Source organism: Cupressus sempervirens, chromosome 1 (assembly GCF_028749045.1).
Source record: "Cupressus sempervirens isolate cs-2001-9-10 chromosome 1, ASM2874904v1, whole genome shotgun sequence".
NCBI classification, from domain to species: Eukaryota; Viridiplantae; Streptophyta; class Pinopsida; order Cupressales; family Cupressaceae; genus Cupressus; species Cupressus sempervirens.
This window is the reverse complement of record NC_143118.1, coordinates 356,750,993-356,775,963: the sequence shown is the minus strand read 5'-3', so window position 1 is coordinate 356,775,963 and position 24,971 is coordinate 356,750,993.

Below are 24,971 nucleotides of genomic sequence, written 5' to 3'. Positions count from 1 at the left end.
TGGTTACTAGTTGTTGTTCTCTGTAGCAATGGTTGCTCTCTGCTAGTTTCTGCTGACAGTGTGTTGGTTGTCAGCTTTTTGGTTGTAAGGGCTGACCCCCTTGTTTTGGTCACTTTTTATTTCAAAAACAACTAATAACTATCAAAACAAGAGTTAAAAGTGGAGTGAGATAAAAATTGGTAGGTAAATAATTAACGAGAAGGATTTGCAATTTTTCGGCCAAACTGACAACTTTTTCATCAAAAATTAAATTTTTGGAAACAAAGTTCCCACAAATAGCCTATCAGCTAAAAAATCATAAGTAGTTTACTATTTTTGGTATAAGTTGAACTAATCCCTATTTAAATGTATTTTCAAAATATAAATTTTGTTTTGATAAGATTACCATGACATGAAGATAATTAGTTAGATAAGTCATAATATTTTCATGTTGAAAGTTGTCTTGTTATTCCCTAAATTATCATCAATATATCAATTACTACGAACTTTTTAATTATTTGATAAAATACCTAAACTAAAATAGGAAATTGAAAGATGCTCAAATATAATGAATTAATATAATATTTGAATTATAAATCTAATATGATTCGTAGGAAAAGGTTCATGGATGACAAAATAATGCACTAATCAACAATAAAATACTATCCCCATTATAAAAAAGTTATAAAACTAGCAGTCACAAGCTTTTGTGCTTGCAACGATGAGTCGATAAGTGTTTACTTTAAGTAAAATAAAATTTATTTTTGTAATAAATCAAATAAATAATATTTATTTACTTAATGTGTTGTTTACTAATTATCATCTAAAAATATTTTCATAAAAATCTATTATGAAAAACTAATAAGAAAAAAATAACACGTATAAAGTGGAGCAAAAGATATAAATTGAAATAATTATAAAAACTAAAAGCTAAACTAAGGGAAGTCTCAGTGCTTCACCTCTATGAGCATCACCTAGATCTAATGACTGCTAAGTGTTCTATTTATTATCATGAGAGATGGATTCTTGTAAATCATTATCATTAAACATGAGTCAATGAGTTTGACTCAAAAACTACGTAGTTAAATCCTAATAACAATATCAAAATTTAACTTGCTGTAAAAAAATATATTTAAAAAATAATATAAGAAATATAAAAAAAAGGAACTCCTCCCACAAATATTCTATTGGCTAAACTAAAAATTAATATCTAAAGTAAAAAAAAACTAATTTAAATAATTTAAAAAAAAACTTCAATCAATTTAAAAAATAAAATTAAATAAAAAGAAAAAAAAATATAAGTTAAAAGTGGAGATAACAACTAATTATTTTTTTAAATAAATAGAAAAAATAAGAGTATAAATAAATTAATTTATAAATTAAATACAAGAGTTGAAATGGAGATAAATAAATAAGTAAGAAAAGAACAAGAGTTAATAGTGTCGATAATAGCTAATTAAATTAAATAAATAGGAAAAAAACAAGAGTTAAAGTTGGAGTGAGATAAAATTGGTCAGGAAATAATTAACAAGGGCTGATAGTTTTCTGATCAAAGACTAACAAGTTTCCGGCCAAAAAAGTAATTTTATGGGAACAAAGTTCCCACATATAGCCTATCAGCTAATTATAACAGGAAAGCTTATTTAATTTTAATGGGATTTTTAAATTTAAGTATGCATAGGTTTATGCTAATTTGATTGTGTTATAATTTAAAATTAATATTTAATTGAAACTCTTATAAATTTGTATTAAAATTTATGTATAATCATAAACATAAATGAAATATTAACTATATAAATATATGTTTTAACTAAAAATTAATTAGATTTTTAATAAATTTTTTTATATATTATAAAAAATTATATTAATATTAGTATTAATAATACAATGCATATGTGTTACCAGTCTAAAAAATACAATGCATGTGTGTAAATTTTATATAGAATATTGAACTTAGAATATGTAACAAAAATTTTAAGTTTATATAATTAGTATAGAGATCTTAAATAAATCTATCTAAAGAAATGTTGATAGATATCAATTATAAAATACTTAAAATAAAATTTATTACAACCAACAATATTTGAAAAATTAAATTTATTAAATCCAGAAATATTTGTATTTTTTGTGAGTGACTTAAAGTTTTTTCATTTTTATTTCTAAAAAAAAAAAAATTGTTATATCTTCACATGCAGATGGTTGCCAAATTGAAGCTAAAAAGGTAATTGTTAACATTAACATGCTCACACTTTTTGTAGAATGCCTATCAACATTAATTACATGAAGTTATTTTATTTTCAATTGTTTCTTAAATAAATCTATCTAAAGAAATGTCGATAGATGGGTAAAAGTACAAAGTTGTGTCACCTTTCAGTTGACTTATCAAAACATCTGAAAATGAGTATTTCTATCTAAAAATTAATTTTGTTAAAATACATGATCTAGGTAAATTTATTCTAGCTAAGTTATATATGGTCTCACACTTTTTCAATTGGAAATAGCTATTAAATGCATGTTTTACACTAGTTTTTATCCAACTACTAAAGAAATAAAATTATTTCAGAAAAGTGGCATTTCAATAACTCTTACTATTTTTTATAATTTTTTAACACCATTTTATAGAGCTAAGATTCAAGAATATTCTCATATAGAGTTTATATTGTTTTAATTAGATATAGTATATTGTAATTAAAAAATTCTACAAGCACGTATTTTAACACTCGAAAAGATGTCAGTTTTGAGAAAGAAAAGAATATTAAATCATATCAAAAAAATCTAAAAATTATAGTATGTTATAGAGGAGAGAGTCCTCTTCTAGAATGTATAATTTTTCTCTTAGTTAGAATAGATTTGTTTTGAAAAATGTGGTAGGAGATGAAAACTAGTGGGAGATGAAAACTATTGATTTTAGGTGAGTTGAAATTTGAATCATTATTAAATAGAAAATATAAGCCTAAAGATAATTTTTATTTTTGATTGTTCTAGCCATATATGTTATCTATAACATAGTCTGAGATCAAAAGGAAATAAATTTACTTCCCCATAGTTTTATGGTGGGAACTAGACCCCCAATTTTCAGTAATTTTTAGCAATTAAAAATTTGTCTATAAAATTTTTAAAAAATAACAATTCTTATTCCAAATAATTATTAAGAATTATAATCCTAAACTTCATCCATTTCAACACATTTCATTAGTTTAGTTCATTTTCAAATTCAAAATAATAATACCAATTTGATGTCATTGAAGGTGAACAATTATACTTTTGTTAGCCTTTTCTTTTACAAAAGGGTGACATAGGTTTGTGCTTTCACCCAAATATCCAGTACAAAATCATTAAAATTCAATTTACTACACCCAAAACTATTTATATTTCATTTATGGTATTTAGAAGTATATTTTGTTTATAATAAAATTTAAAACTTTGATGTGTAAATGGTTGTCAAATCAATTTTTAATTTACTACATTTAAAATTATTTATATTTCTTTTATCTCAATTCATTTAGTTTTTTACCAACTTAAGCTTTTTATTTTAATTTCTAAAAATATAGATGATTTATATCTCCAAATATTATAATTTAAACAAATATTTTATGTGGTATTTATTAAATCATTTTTAAAAGTATGTTCTATTTATAATAAGATTTCAAATTTTGAGATGTAGATAGTTGTCAAATTTAACCTAGAAGAATAAAAGTTAACATTGACATGCTCACACCATCCCACTCCACCCATTCTGCCATTGTAGAATGCCTATCGACATTAATAATATTTTAATAAAAATTAATTGCACTCAAGTTTTTGTAAGAAGCCTAAAAAAGGTCACCTTAATACCAATTCAAACCAACCAATCATAGTTGTAATAAAACATTTATATAATATATTTATTTAAAGATAATTTAAAACTTTACAAATATTTTATTAACTACAAAAAATATGATTTATGACTGGTTGATTGATTGAAAATAAATAAATAAATTTGGAGAAGTGAATCAATAGCATTTTCCTAACAATAATACAATTTTAATTAATTAATAATTGTAATAAATAACATCATTTTAAACTAATGATGTTATAAAAAATAAATGTATATAATTTTATTGGGCTAATGTAATTTTTTAGATTTCTATAATTATTTGTATTACTAGTTTTTACTTATTTTTATTATAAAATAATTAGTAACGTAGTTAATTGTTTATATAGTTGTTGTGATTTATATAACATTTATGTTCAAATAAGTGAGAGTTTTAGTATGGGAGAAGAATGGAATAACTTATTTATAAAGGTGTGTATCATTTTCATGTGTATCAATTCTTGGAACAACACATATAGGTAGTTTCCTTAAAAGAATGCTTGGTAAGAGTTTCTTAGAATTTTAGTACAATAAAAATACAATAACCATTTGAAATTTGTTTATCATTTGGAATCTTGGAGTTTAGATTTTTAATTTTTTAATTTTTGAGAAATTGATTATTTAATTATTTTTGTAATCTTACATCTCGTAAAATAACATTATCACCTTAACAAAAATATGTGAATCAAATCTGAAAATACTAGTGAATGAATTAATTGTTGATAGATTCACAAATAAAAAAGAATCAATATTCTCTAAGAAATGACAAACAAGTCATGAAATCCTTTTAAGGCAAAGTGTTTTCAAGAGTTTTTTGTCTATAATATGTTGGCTTTAAAATATAGGTGCCATTAAATTTTCAATTCCAAAACCTTTCCAAAAAAGTGATTTACCAAAGTTACATCATCCACTTAACTCAACTTAAATTCATCCAATGCACCTATAAAAATACAATTTGACATGGCCGCTAGGGTTTGATTCGAACAACAACATTTTAGCTACAAAAAATTAGGTACACAATTTTGTGCATTTGAAAAGGAGACTCAAGATTTTTTCTACTCATCGTGCCTGGCCAAACTCACAAGCAATGGATCTGTTAGAGGAAGTTACAAAGCTGCATACTATGGTAATGAGTATTAATAAACAAGGAAAGTAGCAATGAGTCTGCTAAATAACTTGACACATTCGCAACTTGTGGCAAAAAAATATTATTTGATACAAAATATGCAATCAATAAATTATTTTAGACCAGGAATAGATTTGAAGCTCTAGCAAAAACATGCGAGGAGAACGGTGGTAATATTAAGAATATCACAACAAAGTCTACACACACGACTTGCATGTTAAAAGAAAACATTTCGATCAAGGTAAGTAGAAAGCAAGAGGATTTCTATGCAAAAACAAAGTATGCTAGGGCAATTGAAAATAAAAAGCAAAGTCGGCAGGATGAGGATATAAGACAACAGAATATTCAAGAAAAGAAATGGCAAATCCAACTTGATGACAAAAGAAATACACAAAGGTATCTAAATAAAGAAGAATGGATAACAATGAGAAATAATAAAAGAAGGCATAATTCAAAATTGTTCAATGAAAAATGACATCAACATAGTTGGTCTTTAGAAGGGAATATGGTCTCAGATTGGAAAAATGACAAAGTTGGGGAGGCTAGAAATTGATGGCATTCATCAAATCAATAGAAACCTTGTCCAAATACCCTAAAAAGAAATAAAGAAGGTAAAGTGTACATTCCCCCTCATAGGAAAACTTGAAAAATATCAAATGATCTGCAGGTATTAAAATAGAAACCAAGCAATTATAATCAGAATTGGGTTAATATAGCTCGTATGAATAAATAGTATGGAAAGCCTGAAGTACATAAATCAAGAGATGGGAAAGAAATCAAATTGAGACTAATCAGGCAAACAAAGATGATGATGAAAATATTCTAATAATCAACAACACGTTTAGTGAAAAGAGATTGTTTGATTGTCAAGGGTTGAGGTTGTATGCCTTCTAGAATGGACTAGAAACAAAGAACCCAAATTTGGCTAAATGGTTGGAAAGTTAATGTGCAAACCAAGTAAGTATCCCAAATTTAACTAATAGATTAATATGCATCATTGTAAGGGAAAAAAATGTAGGGATGAGTTGTTATCAAGTTCTATTTGCTTTTATAAAGGGTATTTTGTCAAATTTATAGAATGAAGCCCAAATTTTAGTGCAAGTCAAGCAAAAAAACTATGTATACCTACTTGGATAATGCTTAAAGCATTTCCAATAGAACTATTACATATACAATTTCTAAAATGAATCAAATTGGCTCTAGGATATTTAGTAGGCACTAAAGTAAACTATGATGACTCTACTAATATCAAGCTCCTTATCAACATTAAACTAGATCAACATGAATTTAAGCCATTAAAAATTATTACAAACTAGTCCTTTTATTTTGATATAAACATTTTAGATTCCTTTATTAATCTCGAGACAACAAATTTTGAATTTTTTGAAAGGAACTCTAATCTAAATGAAGTTCCCCTTTCTTTTTACACTAGAACAAAGCTCAGATTCAAGATCAAAAGATAGATGGCTAGGGAACCCCAAATTTGAGAGAGTAAGAAAATAAACATATTTTAAATGCCCCAACTGTTAATGTGGCAAGTAAGACATGTTATCAAGAGAGGGTAAAAGAAGAAGGGGATCTATAATAGACCATAACATGCACATTGGTAACAACCTCCCTTGTTCCAATAATTAGTCATCTCAAGGAAATGGAAATTGGGAAAATAGAGATTAGGTTCAAAATCTAGGCAAATTAAACAATGAAGATGTTTTTGAGACGGTGAAGAATATGGAACTAGAAGAAAACATTACTACATTGCAACAATGTGAATGGTGTATAAAACATAATCTCTTTATAAAAGATATTATAGAGATCTTAAGAATATACAAAAGACTCACACATGATCCACTACTAATTCAAAATGATTCAACCAATCAAGTAATTCTCTAGGTTAAAGTACAAAAAGATCACATAAACAACAAGGAGGGAGGCCAAAAATAACAAGTAGAGCAGGACAATGAGGAAATTAAAAATAACAAGTAACCACTATCAGAATGTAATGAAGGTAAAAAGCAATCAAACATAGTAAGTGAAACTGATGCATCAATGCAAGGAAAAGTAAATGAGGACGTAGAAATTAGTAGACTATGCACATAAATAAAAGGTGATATAAACAATTCCACAAGGGAGATGGAAATCAGTAAATCTAAGGAAGACATAGAAAAATAATCAAATAAAAGTCAGGAAGATAAGATAGAAACAAAAATTCAAAAAAAGCAAGAGTTAGGAAATAAGATTAAGGATGATGAAATGACCATTTTTTCCAAAGAAATGATAGAAACTCAAGTTAATAAGATAGGAGATACAAAATTGGAAAAAGAGAACTTAGTAACAGGAGGAATAGGTCTAAGGAGGTTAAACAAAAAGCTTATAAATTTTGGCAAACTCCAACCAATGGGAAGAAAATCTTTGATGATGAAGATTTGGAATCTCCCACTATAGAAAAGAAAGAATGACAAAAATAGGTAAATATTCCCCTATAAATAAATACTATAATCAATGAAGGTGAAGATTTAAACACTGAGGAAACAAGTCAAGTACATGTAGCATAATTGCAAGATTGTAAAGAATTTGGTGTTTAGCTGCCAGAACATTGGATGCACATATTGGAGGTCTAATGGGAAATTTAGATACTAAGAGGGAGGGGGTGAATTAGGATCTATACAACTTTTACCCTTTCAATAAATATCAAATCTGATAACTTCACCTCTAATTATTATCTCAACAATGTCATAAATCACATAAATATTTACTACTATAATGTACTAGATCTAACAATTAATCACATCCATGAAACATGTTAGTGAATGATCAACACATAACACAAAGATTTCGGTTACCCAAAAGCCCTTCAATTTGAAGGTAAAACTGGCGTGGAGATGATACCCACAAATCTTCACTACTACAACAATAAATTTTTTTCGTTAGGGCTACAAATTGTGATAAGTTTTGATGATCTACCCTACAAGAGGTTTGTCCTGTTAAGAGCTTGCAAGACTTATAGAGTCTACCTTGATTAAAGGATTTAAAACTTACAACTAAGTAAGCACTATGTTAAGATATTTACAAAGGTCTGTTAGGACCACCCTATTAAGAGATTTACCCTAATTATATTTTCTAGAACGTATTAGTACCCGATCCTTTGGTTTGCACTTCAAATATAGATAACAAATATCCTCTTTACAATCTATAATCTGATCTCTAATCTTTTATATATATATATATCTGCACTGCTCTACCTGGTCACTTTATCTAGTTCACCTTCAAACTTTGCCTCTAGCATCCAAACTTGAAACCTTTCTCACACACATATGAAATTCGGGTTTGGGTCCTGTTCTTATAACCAATTGTAGAAGTTTCTTGATCAAGATTAATGATCTAGATCCATCTCTTTTTCCACTTAGTCCTTCTATTTCTTTGATTGGTTAATTACCTTGCATAGGGATTAATGATAATTAACCAAATGCATAATCACCTCCATGATTTTCTCCTTGATCATTAAAAAATGGATTTAAGTTGGAAAAAATGGTTTACCTCAATGTTTGTGCCATTCTAAACAAATATATCAAAAATGATTTACTCAACACTAGAACATTCTAATGCTTGACATAAATTGGTTCTTCATGCTATACCTTGGCCTTTGTCTTCTCAACTTATACTATGTGACTTAGCATCTATACACTCGACATGAACTATCACATGAATAAATCAACATGTATTGGAGTCCTCAATGATCATGGAATTTCTCAACAATAATAATTTCTTAGCTTCAACTAAATTACATACAAGTCTCCATTCCTTCGGTTGGCCTAAGTAGGATGGCTTTTTTGCAGTGATGACCAAATTATCCTACCTTGTGAATGACTAAGTGTTTGACACTAATAGACAACATAACTTAGGGATTAAAAAACATGATCAAATTATGGATGATGGAAAAGAAATTATAGGAGAGAACTTAGAGATCATTCATATAGATGAGAGACATTTAGATTTGCGAATGAGCGAGTTAATAATTCAAGAAGTAATAGGAGAAGAAGAGGACAAAGAAGATAACACAATAGAAAATAGCATATAGAATGCACAAATTAATATGGATAAACTTGACATAGATATAAATATGGATGGTCCTGATAAACAAAATTGTGGCAAAATAAGTAAGAAAATGGGTAGAAAAAGTTTGGCTAAACTCAGAACAACAATAGGTAAAGAAAAAAATCAAAAAAAGATAAATGATATCACAAATGCAAGGAAGGGGAAGAGCCTTCCCACAACATCATGAAGCTTACTACATGGAATATTAGGGGTCTAAATGTCCCTAACAAAAAATGTTTTTTAAAGTGCAACCTAACATTATTTGAGTCAAAGATAATATTATTACAAAAAATAAAACTTAACAAAGTAGAAGGAGAAAAGCTAGAAAAGAAATTAGGCTTTTGGAAATATGAGATGGTTGAAACAGCGAGAGCATTAGAAGGATTAGCTATTAAATGGAACCCAGGAAGGTAGATTTCACTTTTCAAACAACAAATAATAATTGGATGAAAGGAAAAGTTAAGAGCTTCAAAAGTGGCATTTTATTCACTATAATAAATGTTTATGGGACAACTCTTATAGTAGATAAAAAAATGGTATGGAAGGAAATAAAAAACTTTTTGGATACACTTCCTACAGAAAATTTCATCTTCAAAAGTGACTTAAATGTAATTATAAGTATTCAAGAAAAATAAGGTGGATTGCAAACAATAACACAAGTTATGTAGGATTTTAAAGAATGGTTTATAAGGAACTCCTTCATAGACATACCAACTACAAATGGTTTTTTTACATTAAACAATAGAAGGAAATACTTCAGTCATATCGCATAAAGGTTAGATAGATTCATTTATAAAGGTGACTTCAACACTTTTAACTTTTCAGTTTTCACATCTATTCTTCCCTATGTTGGATTAGATCATTTCCTAATTAAATAAGAAATAAGTGAGCAACAAAAACCTTCAAGAAGATGTAGTTCCTTGATGAAAAATTCTTACAAAATATCAAACTAGTTGTTTGAAGAGGAATTTGAAGGTTCTAAAATGTTTTATTTTGTGGAAAATTGAAAGCCTAAAAAGAAAAAATAATAAAATGTAAATAGGAACATTTAATTAATATATTTAAAGAAAAACTAGAGAATGAGGAAGAAATCAAGGAACTAAATGAAGAAATCATTAAGAATGACATGAATAATGATAAATTTTTAAAAGAAAAAGAACTATTAGTAAAACAAGAAATATTTTTGGCAAAGGAAGAAATATTTTGGAAACAAAAATCAAGAGAAATATGGCTAACAAAAGGAGATAAAAATACAATTTTTTTTCATAATAGCATGATTAATAGATGAAATATTAATAAAATCACCAAAATAAAGGATAGTATGGGACAAAAGTGAGAAGACCCTAATCAAATAGCATAAACCTTTGTCAATTATTACTCAAGCATTCTAAACAACTATGAATATTCAAATTTAGAAGCTCAAAATAAAATACTAAAAAGCAATCCTTAAATAATCCCTACAAAAGATAAAAAAACCTTAAATAAGAAATTTACCTTAGGAGAAAAAAATAATCTCTCTTTTCTCTAAACCCAGACAAGTCACCAAGACCAGATAGCTTCCAAGCGTTCTTTTTCCAAAAATGTTAGGGCATCTTAGGTAACGATTTATCAGAAGCTATTGAAGCCACTAGGAATTTAGGATCATTATTATCAAAAAAAAATAATATATACTTGACTCTTATACCAAATAAATTTTATCATGATAATCCTGGGGATTTCAAACCAATAACTTTATGTAACACAATCTACGAAATATTATTAGAATTTTTGGTAAATAGGTTTTAAAAAAGTACTAACAAAGCTAATATTAGAAGAAAAAACCAGGTTTCTCCCAATAGATCTATTTATGATTATATTATTATAATATAGGAACTTATTCATTCAACTTAAGTTAACAAAGAACCATGTATGTTAATGAATTAGACATCCATAAAGCCTATGATAAAGTGGAGTGACAATTCCTCTGCAAAACAATGGAAGCATTTGGCTTCTCATATCAATGGATTAACCTTATCTTCAATTGTATCTCTACTCCAAAATATCTTTGCTAATAAATGGAACTCTTGAAGGATTTTTTTAATATATCAAGAGGAATAAGGCAAGGTGACCCAATATCACTCTTTGTCTTTATCATTATGGTTGAAGCATTTGGGAGATCTGCTAGAAAGGTTGAGGAAGTAGGGAAAATTAAAGGTATTAGACTAATAGAAAATGTGAAAAGAACAACACATCAATAATTCACAGATGATGCAATTTTACCAGAAGAGAGTACATTGAAGAAAGCCAATCAATGCAAAGTTATAATCAAAACATATATGAAGGCCTCGAGCCAAGAAGTGAACACAGAGAAATCAAAGATCTTCTTCCTCAATATTAATCTGGACCTTGAAAGGAGAATATGTAACACAATGGGTTACAAAATAGGGATATTTCCATACATGTATCTTGGGATTTAGTTGGAAAACAATTGTAGGGAAAGTACAACTTGGAACCAAATATTAGAAAAAATAGGAAAAAAATGGAAAGCTAGAAAGGGAAATGGCTAGCCAAAGATGGAAGAGCAACCATAATCAAAGTAATGTTATCAACTATTCATACCTATCAGATGGCATGTTTTCAACTATCGAAAGGTGTTAAAAAAAACTTGATAGAAAATTAAGGAATTTCTTTTGGAAAGGTACCGATGACAAAAAAGAAACTAGCTATGATTAAATGGGATCAAATAAGTAAACCCAAATAATATGGTGGCTTAGGCATTAAAAATTTAAGTTGGCAAAACAAAGCACTTGGAGCCAAATTAGTGTGGAGGATGTATTAAGAATGTGAGAGAAAATGGGAAAGATATTGTATCATAAATACTTGAACAATTATGATCCTATTTCTTTATTTAGAACAAGGGATCCACCCAAAGGTTCTAAGACATGGAATTTTATGATGCAATTTAGGGATTTAATTACCAAAAATTTTACTTGGGACATGGGTAATGGAGAGGAAGCTCATTTGTGGGAAGATTCCTAAGATACACTACCACCTCGAGAAAATCCTAACCTACCTATCAATATAATAAATACATTAAAATAGTAATATATTATAATCATCTGAATTTCGCTTTGCAAAAATGATGAATTTTGTGAAAAAATTAGTTCTCTCGAGAAAAAATAGAATTTAATAAAAACCCTTATCACCACTTATGAGTGAAAAATATTGGGCATTGTAACTACCCTAAGTTGGCATCAAAACCTCAAACAAAAAAATAGAGATATTCAATGCTCTCAGAATGAAAAATAGCTTTAAAGCACTAGCAACAGAACCAGATGAAAGATGATGCACCAAACCAGCAAAAAAGATGAATACATTTGAAACCCTAGTTTAGCTTCATGAAATTTGTAACTCAAGCATCACCATTAACCAACCGAACACCAAAGATCAAAATGAAGGCAAACGAAAGAGGGTAAGAAATTGTAGGATCAAGAGACAAGGCTCTACCCTACTCACTTCAAACCTAAGCATTAACAAAAAAGTAGTAGAAGTGCATCTAAAGAATCAAGAAGCTCTTTTTAGGCAAACCAAGTACACTAAAACAAGAGAAAACTAGGCAAAAAATGCCCCAATAGGAGGCATCCACAAATGTTTTTTGACCCCTTGTATGGCTCCAAAGCTTGCAAAGGTTTTGGAGCAAAATAATGTTCCAATAGGAAGTTTGAAGCCTAATCCCACTCAACCTAAAGATCTAACTAAAAGGTTGAATAAATAACCAACTAGCTTCACCAAACCCTTAGTTTACATCCCTCTGCATAAGAAGAAAACAACTGATCTTAAGAAAGCAAGATGAATCTAGAAACTATTGTCCAAAAGAGATAAACCCTAATGACACTATCATTATTAGCAATGAAATTAGTGAGGCAAAATGGTAGGAATGCTCTAATCTAGGAGCATACATGATCTGGAACGAGCTGAAAAAATACAAAGCTAAACTGATAAGGAATCTAACTCACCTCTTTTGATAATCATTCCTTGTATATTCAATGTCAAAATCATAGATTCAGGAATGAATTGATAGGAATATCTAATTGTTTGTATAAAGGATACCCAATTAAATTTATAGCATGTGTACCAAATTTTAATGAGAGAAAGAATCAGAAAATATTAGTAGCAAAATGGTTAGAATGCATAAACTTTCCTCCAGAATTAAATGACATTAACATCATTGAAAGGATAGGGCATTGTCTAGGAAATCTTATAGGTATTGAAGAAAACCTCAAAGACTCTAGTAAGATTAGATCCTTAGTTAATACGAAGTCAGATCAAACTGAACTGAAATTTTAAAAAATCATAACTAATAGATCAATTTATGACTTAACCTTCACACATTATGAAGAATAAATAAATGGAGAAATTGGAGAAAACTTCAAAATGGATAACACAAAGAACAATCTAAAAGAATCCCTAAGGAACATCAATCAATGGGAGAAAAAGGAAGAGGAGAACAAGAATAGAGGAAACCAAATTAACAAAGAATGTCCAGATGTTCAAGCAAAGGGGGTAAAAAAAAAAAAGCAAGAAGAACAAAGGATAAATACAAGGAAAATAGAGGATCCAGAAAGTGAACTGAAGAAAATTATGGATAACCAACTTGCATTAGCAAAATTCATAAAAGTGAAGACTACAGAAAAGAAAAGGAAAATCTAGAAGAAATGGAACTCGATATGAAAAAATTGTATATGCTAACTCATGAGGTCTTTCTCCTTCAAAATGATTTAGAAGATCAAATTATACTAGTAGAATGTAATCACATAGAGCACAAAGGGAAGACTAATAAGGACCTAGATACATCAAAGATTACAAAAGAAGTAAGAGAAGTAGAAATTAAAGAGACATAAGGAGAGATAAATAAGGAAAAAAAAGTATACCAGAAAGCAATCTGGACCTAGAAGTAGACATGAAAAATAATGGGGAATCAGATAGACACATGACAAAGGGAAAGATTCAAAAAGACATGGAAGAGGCAAATACAGATAACCAAAACAAATCTTAAACATTCTGACATCAAATTCAAGTCAATGGAACAATGTGATCATCATGAAAAATGTAAAGAAAAAGAGCTACAAATTCTGGCAAACACAAGCTAATGGAAAGGACATAGTTGATCTGAATGAGGAAAAGGATAACAGTATAGAAAAAAAACTAACTAAGGAACCCTGGATGCTATTGGGGATAGAAATTTTCATTAAAGAAGCAGAATTAATAGACAAATGATAATGTATTCAGAAAGAAGATCAAGATAATCAAGAAGGAAGCAACCAAATTTGGGAAGAATTTGGAATTTTGGAAGAGAGAATCCATATGCATGAAGAAGAAACTTAGGCAATGGTGATGAAAGTAAGAACATAGAGGAAGAAGAAACTTCAATAGAAAATTAGATGATTAGAGAGTTACTAATAGAGGAAGAACAAAGAACAGAGGTATCAGATGTCCTACTTAAAACTAGAGAGCAGACAAAGTTGGAAAATCTTGAAAAATCTATCAATCAAGAAGGTATGAAAATACCAAATGGTGGAAAACAAAAACCTAAAAGAGGAAGGAAATCACTAAAAGAACTAAGGGGGGCAGCAAGACAAGTAAAGAAGCAAACAAAGATAAGTGAAATCCTACAAGCAAGGAAGGGGAAGATCCTTCACAAGGACCAATGAGAATAACAACCTAGAATGCTAGGGGTCTAAATGCCCCTAGCAAAACAATATTTCTAAATCATAATCTCACATTATTTGAATTAGAAGTCATATTAATTCAAGAAACAAAAATATAAAAAGAAGAAGGAAACAAGTTAGGACTGAAGTTAGGTCCATGGAACTTAGAATGTAAAGGGTCAAATGGAGCCTCAGGAGGATTGGAAATAATCTGGAATCCTCGAAAGATAGATTTAAAGATAATATCTACAAATACTAATTGGATGGGATGCAAAGCTTCAAGCTTAAGAAATAACCTTCAAATTATATTGATAAATGTATATGGGCCTACCCAAACAACAGATAAAATGGTAGTATGGAATGAGATCAACACCTTTATAGTAAATCAATAGAATTAAAATTTTACCATAGGAGGAGATTTCACTACAACAATAAAAAGAGAAAAAAAATATGGGGGTCCTCAAACAACCTCACGAGCGACAATAGACTTCAGAGAAGGGGGTAGAAAAAAATTAGTAATAGATATTCCAACCAAGAATGGAATCTTCACTTGGAATAATAGAAGGAAGGACTTTAGCTGCATAGCAGAGAGGTTGGACAGATTCTTCTTTAAAGGAGATCTAAGTAGCATAGACATAGAGATCAAGGCAAAGATTCTACCACTAGTAGGTTTAAATCACTTTCTTGTAAAACTAGATATCATTGAACCATCCAAACCTATGAGAAACCCGTTTAAATATGAAAAAATGTGGTTCCTAGATAAAAAAATTCATGGAAAATGTTAAAAACTAGTTCCAAGAAGGACAAGTCCAAGGATAAAAAATGTTATGCTTCATGTCTAAATTAAAAATGGTTAAAGAGTTTTTTTTAAATGGAACAAGTCACAATTTAATAATATATTTAAAGAAAAATAGATAAACTAAATCAAGAAGTCATAAAATATGAAATGAACAATGAGAAATATATACGAGAAAAAGAACTACTATCTAAACAAGAAGATAATTTTTGAAAAGAGAAATTGTTCTGCAAACAAAAATTTAGGGAGAAATGGTTGGCAGAAGGAGACTGAAACACAAAATATTTCCATTCTAACACCATTCAACATAGAGAAATAAATAAAAATTTTAATATTAAAAATAAAGAGGGAAATATGAAAGATAATCTAGCCAAAATTGTAGAAATTTTTGTAGATTATTTTTAAAATATCCTAAATAACTATGAATCCTCAAATCGAGTAGCTCAAGAGGAGATGCTGAAAATAATCCCAAATATTATCACAAAAGATGATAATAAATATCTCAACAAACCCTTCTAACTCAATAAAATAAAAAAAACTCTTTTTAATATTATTCCTGACAAATCACCAAGACTAGATGCATTCCAAGCATTCATTTTTCAAAAATGATGGAAAATTATTGGGGAAGACTTATGGAAAGCAATCAAAGCAACTAGAAACAAAGGATCATTACTAACAAAAATTAATCTCACATTCCTAACTTTAATTCCAAAAAAAGAAATGCCGAGAAACCAAGAGATTTCAAACCAATAGCTCTCTACAATATGATCTATAAAATATTATCTAAAGCTTTAGAAAACTGCTTAAAAGGTTTTCTCCCTAAACTTATATTGGAAGAGGAAAAAAGTTTTGTCCCCAGGAGATCCATTCTAGATGGGATTTCAATTATCTAGGAAACTACTCATTCAACATCAAAGAATAAGGAGGCATGCATGTTGATGAAACTAGACATAAAATATGAATACGATAAGGTAGATTGGAGATTCCTATGCAAAACCCTGGAAGCATTTAGATTTTCACATCAATGGACTAAAATCATATATCAATGTATCTCAACTCTAAAAATTTCACTATTAATCAATGGCCTACCAGAAGGTTTCTTCAATATTTCAAGGGGGATTCGACAAGATGACCCTATTTCACCTTTCCTCTTCATCATTATGGCATAAACATTAGGGAGAACTATCAAAATAGATCAAATAGAGGAAAATATTAAATTAATTAAGGTCACAGAGAATATCACTAAAACCACTCATCAACAATTTGCAGATGAAACTATCCTATTTGGAATAAGCTCTAAAAAAGAAGCAAAAAGCTTTACAAAAACCATTACAAATTACACAAAAGCCTCAAGACAAAAAAATAATGCTAAAAAAATAGAAATCTTCTTCCTTAATACACCACTAGAAAGGGAAGATTATATCTACAATGAATTAGGGTATAATAAAGGAACCTTTCCATGTAAGTACTTAGGAATATATCTAGAAAGAGGAGCTAAAAAGAATCAAATCTGGGAGAAAATCTTAGAAATAATAGATAATCATATGGAAGCATGGAAAGGAAAATGGTTAAACAAAGTTGGGAGAACTATTAAACTCAAAGCGGTTCTTTTGAACATTACCCAATTACCAAATATCATGTCTTCAACTACTGAAGAATATTAATAAAAAAATAGAAACAAAATTGAGAAACTTCTTTTGGAAAGGTACAGAGGACAAAAAGAAGGTAGCTCTAATTAGATGGGACAAGATCTGTAGGCCTAAAGAAGTAGGGGGATTAGGAGTCAAAACCCTATAGTGGTAGAATGAAGTGTTAGGAGCCAAACAAGTATGGCGGATGTATCAAGAAAGAGACAACAAATGGGCTAGGATAATGTATAGGAAATATTTGAATGCAATAGACTGTACATCTCTTCTGAGAACTAGGAACCCTTCTAAAGGATCAGCATCTTGGAATTTTATGCTAAAGTGTCACCCATTGATTTCAAATTTTGTAACTTGGGATATAGGTAGAGATGATAAAGCCCTTTTTAAGAGAGACCCCTAGAACAGTCACCCCACCCCCTAGATCAATCAATTGTCTCTATTAATTCTATTAATCTACTAACTTTAGAATTGGGAACTAAGGTGGTCGATTATATCCAAAATGATACTTCTAATGAAGAAGCTCCATGGAGATAGAAATCCCTAGAGAATGTGGGTCTATTATCGGAAGAGTAGGAGAAATTAGAAACTATCCTTAGAGAGTGCCCAATCAACTTCAATGACAAAGAAGATAAGCTAATTTGGGTGACCTCCAAAGATGAAACATATAAGGTAAAGGAATGATACAATCTAATAATTAATTCACAAAGATGGGAAACAATAAGCATGCCATTAAGTCTCTGCTGGGATCCAATAGGATTACTTAAAGCAGGTATTTTTCTATGGGTAGCTTCACAAAATTGAATCCTAACTACAGATAGATTTAGGAAAATGGGATTTGAAGGCCCATCTAGATGCACACTATGTTAAGACAATTCTAAAACCAAAAAATATCTCTTTTACCAATGTAAATATGCCAAGGAGTGTTGGAAGTGGCTTAAAGTGAAACTTAATTGGATAGCCCCACTCCCAAGGGATTGGCAAGACCATCTAACAAGGTGGCCTAAAGAACCTAATTACAAAGTGTATGCAAAACTTTGGAATATCACCCCTGCTATTCTAGTGTGGGAGATCTAGATAGAAATAAATAGACATATTTTTAATAACGAAGAACTTAATGCTTCATCTCTCCTTAAAAGAATTGAAGCAAGCATCACAAAAGTTATGAACTGTAACCTTAGAAAGACTACAAAAGAAGAACGCTCATTCTTAGAGTGAGATGTAGAAATTAAAAATATCTGGCAACATTTGATCAATCCTCATTTGACTTATAAAAAAAGAACAACACAACCAGAAGCAAATGTAGTTGGGAGCCCCCACCTAAAGGATGGAAGAAACTTAATTTTGATGGAGCCTCAAGAGGAAACCCAAGGATGGTAGAAATAGGATGTACAATTAGGGAAGATTCTAGGAATTGGATTATGAAGAGAACTAAACCCTTGGGCATAGTGACTAACAACATCACAAAATTAGAAGCCTTACATGAAGGTTTAAAACTTAGTATTAAATTAAAAATCAATAGGATGGTTATAGAAGGAGACTCTCAAATTATATTAAATTCTCTTAGGAAAAGAAAAAATCCTAATTGGGTCTTGAATTATAAACTAGAGAATACACTCAATCTAGTGGATAAGTTTGAAGAAGTAAGACTTAACCACATTTATAGAGAAGATAACTCAGAAGTCGACCAATTGGCTAACAAAGGAATAGATGGTGAGAATATTTTTGAATTAGCCAATGTCTTAGATAATGTAGCTTATCATTAATCTTTTCTTCTTTTAAATCCTCCCCCTTTGGCACATAGAAGTATGATTTAATTATATCATGAAACTTTAATAACATTTTATACTCATCAATTTGAGTACTTATTATAGATAGGAAAAACATACTAATCATAAAATGTATGCATTGCTTTGGTCATGACCAACAATGATCTTTGGATGTCATCATTGCTCACTTCTCTCTAGATCTTTCTAGAGCTCTAAGATAGTATTTATAGTTCAACTTTGTGTCATTTCTTCATTGCATTTGCTTTGGGGAGTTTAGACATTAGCTAGGTTGGGTTCAGTTGATGTGTCCATCTCTGATTACATCAAGCATCTTCCTCCTTTCTTATGCACCCCATTCATTACTTGGGTCCCACTATGCAAGTGGCCTTGTAGTCTTCCTCACTGCTTATGCACCTTCCACTTGGCATGATCTCGGGGGATTTCTCTAATAGAAACCTACTTTCCTAGGGACCCCCAAAAAGGTGAAATGTGTCACCTTTCTGCGAGTCTTTCCCCATTAATCACCAAACTCTGAGGAGTTTCTAGATTGGTGAAGCATGTCACCCTTCCAGGAGCTTCCCCTTGATTAAGAATTTTGGCTCCAGGGTTCCTCGGATTGGTGACATTTGTCACAATTCTAGGAATTTTTACTCCAATGTACCCTTGGTAGTCAAGGAGCTCTGGAATGGTGACATGTGTCACTATTTTGGGAGCTTGTCTTTTAGTTGGCTCTGGATCCTTTAGGTGTCTTGAGATGGTGACATGTGACACCATTTTGGGTACTTGTCTTTGATGCTTCCCTGTGGGTTTTAGGTGCCCCAGAATGGTGACATGTATCACCGTTCCAGGTGGTTTTGAGTGTCATATAGGTTCCCATTTAGTCTCAATCTTGTAGGTTCAATATTTTTTTCAACAATACTCATTTGACATCAGTGAAAATGTGAACTAGATTTATTAAATATGGATTAAAAATAAAGGGTTATATTTCTAACACTAACACTAACATTTCAATTTAGCTCTATGATGAATGAGTTACAGGGAAACAAAGATAGTAGGACAATTGGCAGGAATAAAGATTTGGTAGAAATTAAAAAAATAAAATCAATTTCTATCCTCAAATTCAAGCTTAAAATGGTATGCCATCAATATCATTTGTAAAAGGAGGAATGCCTCCTTAAAGTCTCATTTAGGGCATCTATAATATATACAGGACTTTGGTCCCAAGCTATACCAAAGGTTTTCTTAGCCCCGTTATTTTTTCTCTAGTGCTTGTAGTTGTATAGGTGAAAACTTTTGTAAATTATTTATGATAATATAATATACGAGCATTTTCCTTTTACTAATAAAAAAAAATATATTAAAACATGTGTGGGGCTCAAATGTTAAGGATTACAAAGAAGCAATAAGACAAGATAAGTATGGAAAATGGCTCTGAAAATTAGTGATGGAAACAAAATCATCAAACCAAGAAAAAATACTATTTGAATAATTTCTAAGTAATAGAAAAGTAAATCATAAAGAAAGTGTCATATCCCCATTTTAAGATAAAAATTTAATAATAATTAGACAATACTATGTTGTTAAATAAACAATGATAATAAAGTTATACTAAAACTAATACTAAAATATAATTCTAGGAAATAATAATTATTTAATCTATATTATTAATGAAATAATATTAGTATGATATTTTAAATAATTAAAAAATAAAATTTCAATGAGTAAATAAAGAAACTAAATTAAATACAAGAGATGATATTGTAGAAAGTACTTTATAATTAGAATTTAATAACAAATAATAATAAACTTAAATAAGTAAGTAAATAATATAACATAGAATAATATAAGTTAACTAAATCTAATGAAAAATCAAGAGATGCTTAACAAATAGACATGACTCCTTAAAATTAATACGTAAAAGGGATGAGAGCTTATTTTAGAGAGGGGAAAAAAAGAGGAGGAGAAGAGAGGAGTTTAAAAAGAGAAAATGGAAGAGGGAAGTAATATGAAGAAAATAAGGAAGTGACTTTTTGAAAAGGTGTCAATGATATTGAAAGGATGTGAACCTTCGAAAGGGTCATAATTATGTATAGTTGCGACTCTTTAAAAATATTGTGATAATAAAGTAGCAGGACTTTTTTAAAGGATTTTAGTTATGAAGTGTCGTGACTTTTTTAAAGTATCATAACTATGAAGTGTTGTGACTTTTCAAAGGACTTGTATTATGAAAGGGTGTGACTCTTAGAAAAGAAGGTAAGAAAGGTATGTTTATGAATTATATTTTTTAATTATGTTTATGAATTTATTTATATTAATGAACCATACTTGTGGATAATATTGTGTTAGCTCATGGGGTTATCACCATGGATATTAATGTGAACTCGAGGCATGGAGCATGTGAGATATTGAGATCTCCATTGTTCGCCATGGCTGAGAATCAATATCGAAGCATGGACCATGAAGATATTAAGATCTACATTGTCTGTCATGGTTGGTAATCGATGTGCTCGAATATTCTAATGTTGTCAAACATATGCATATGTTGTTGGCCTTGTATAGAGGATGTCCGTCTAAGAAGAATCTTAAGGGGTGCACTCCTGGGATGACGACGAGGTAGCTATGAGGTAAGAAACCCGATCTAGAGACACCCTTAAGATTGGGGTTAACTTAGAGGGTAGAATAATATATTTCATTTTCTTATTATTGTGATTCTAACATTTATTTTGTAGGTATTACTTATCCCTAACTAACCCTATTAGTAGGGACATTATAGTGGTATTAAAGCATGATCTTGCCATCCTATAGGGTTAAAGGAGATGTAGAAAAACAATTTATATGAAAGACTAATGTAGAAAGTTAATGACTATAGAAAGGATACAAACATATCCATGATAGTAACCTAAGCATTTGAACTAAAAGATATGTATGTATGTATGTATGTATGTATGTATATATATATCAACTCAATAGAAGAAATTATCTAATTTCTTGAGGACAAGCAATTTGAAGAAGGGCGAACTATCATATCCCCATTTTAAGATATAATTTTAATAATAATTAGATAATACTATGTTATTAAATAAATAATGATAATACAATTATATTAAAACTAATCATAAAATATAATTCTAGGAAATAATAATTATTTAATCTATATTATTAATGAAATAATATTTAGTATGATATTTTAAATAATTAAAAAATAATAAAATTTTAATGAGTAAATAAATAAACTAAATTAAATATAAGAGACAATATTGTAGAAAGTATGTTAACTTTATAAATAGAATTTAATAATAAATAATACTAAACATAAATAAGTAAGTAAACAAATAATATAACATAGAATAATACAAATTAACTAAATCTAATGAAAATTCAAGAGATGCTTAACAAACAGACATGACTCCTTAAAATTAAGATATAAAAGGGAGGAGACTTTATTTTAGAGAGGGAAAAAAAGAGGAGAAGAAGAGAGGAGTTCAAAAAGGAAGAGGGAAGTAATATGAAGAAAATAAGGAAGTGACTTTTTGAAAAGGTGTCAATGATATTGAAAGGATGTGGACCTTTGAAAAGGTCATAATTATGAATAGTTGCAACTCTTCAAAAATATTTTAATTATAAAGTAGTGGGACTTTTCCAAAGGATTTTAGTTATGAAGTGTTGTGACTTTTCAAAGGATTTGTATTATGAAAGGGTGTGACTCTTGGAAAAGAAGAAGGTAAGAAAGGTATGTTTATGAATTATATTTTTTAATTATGTTTATTTATTTATTTATATTAATGAACCATACTTGTGGATAATATTGTGTTAGCTCATGGGGTTAAGACTATGGATATTAATGGAAACTTGAAGCATGGAGCATGTGAGATATTAAGATCTCCATTGTTCACCATGACCAATAATCGATGTGCCAGAATATTTTGATGTTGTTAAACATATGCATATGTTGTTGGCCTTAGATAGAGGATGTCCATCCAAGAATAATCTTAAGGGGTGCACTCCTGGGTTGATGACAAGGTAGCTATGAGCTAAGAAGCCTACTATGGAGACATTCTTAAGATTGGGGTTAACTTAGAGGGTATAATAATATAGCTAGTTTTATTATTATTGTGATTCTAACATTTATTTTGTAGTTATTACTTCAAGTCCCTAACTAACCCTATTAGTGGGGACATTACAAAAAGGAGAGACAAAGTAATTTGGGGAGGTGCTAAGAAAGGGAAATATAGTATCAAAAAAGGTTATGAGATAATTATTAATTCCCAAGGTTGGGAAAAAATGGAAACACCCCTCAATTTATGTTGGGATAAAGCTTGTCTTCCAAAATTAGTTATGTTCCTATGGGCAATGCTCCAAAGTAGAATTCTAACACCTAAAAGTTTCATGAAAATAGGGTTTGAAGGACCATCTAGATGTGTGTTGTGTAGAAAACATCTTTTGTTCTAGTGCCTATTTTCTTATCAATGTTTGAAATGTGTATGTTATAAGCTTAATTGGCAAACTGCCCCATCTAAAAATCTTTGAATTTCCTAAAAAGTTGGTCCCAAAAAGGATCTTCCAAAATCTACAATGAGTTATGGAAAATTTCACCATTTGTTCTTTTTTGGAAAATTTGGAAAGAAAGGAATAATATTTTTCACTGATGTTAAGATGGAAATTTAATGATTTCTTAATAAAGTAGAGGCAAGTATTCTTGAGGTTGAGAATAATCAGCTTAGAAATATTTACAAAGAAGATGTAATGCCCTGCTAGGGAACTCAAAAGAAATTAACCTAAAATTTCACTAAGTTTTCCAAACTTTTTTTTTTTTGAAAGATAATAACAATAAGAGATAACATTGCAGAAGCAATAACTCACATACATACAACTATCCATAAACATATTACATCTCTTAAGGGTCCCATGATGTTGAATCACATATATAAATTTTACTAATATTAATTATGATACATAACAAATTCACATCATAGATAAAGCACAAGTACGAATCCAATAATATACAATTACATAAGATACCACTTGGCACAATCAGAATGCATAATCATCCACTGTACAAGTCACATCGTATGAAAATCTCAAAGAATATACATTATGAATAAAATAAATCATCTCATAAGATCTTTAATAATCAAATATAGTACAACAAAATATTACCATCCATCAGAAGCAAAAGATCGGAATGAAAGGAACAATTGCACAAGTACATATAGCAATGAAATCCACATGTTAGATCTCAATGGTATAAGAAACACTACCAACTGACCTCATGGAACCTAAATGGCCCACTCCCACTAGGTTGAGGAGATAATCTCAAGTCCCAAACATATATCAATCCCAAAAGTCAAAACCAACATCTAGGTCAAGGAAAACCTAATAGCAATCTATCTCAAAGGTACCAAGACATAAATAACGTATAATCCCAGAGGCACAAAAGAAACATGGGAAATATACTATGTAAGTGGGCAAGTATCATCACATGAGCCAACTCTAAGGTTATCCTAGTAGCCTCTCTAGACTCCACCCCCGTAGTGTCTCTATGCAGCATCAGTATCCTTTCATAGAGACAAGGCATACTAACGAGGCAAGGTCACAACCAAACATCCTCTCTACTCTCATCATATCCTATACTAGCACTCAAGGCATGGGTGAGGAAAAAAAAAAACTCTTATTAATTAATTTAAAACCCATTTAATAAAATGTCATCATTTATTAAAAATATATATAATGGGTTATCCGAGCAGCCTCTTTAGGGCTCTGACCTCCATTGTAAGCCACTTACCAACATACACATAGATAACCTACACTAAGCTCATGAAAAGTACAACTTATAAAATTAAAATATTCACCTTAGTCTTTTTCAAGCAACTGGAAAGCACTTATAGATAAATCATAGTATTCACCTCAGTCCTATGCAAGCAACTGGAAAGCATCAATAGATAACCAATTGAAAACCAAAATGTTACAACAATAAAGTCACAATAATCACCTCAGTTCAATACAAACATCTAGAAAGCATCAAAAGA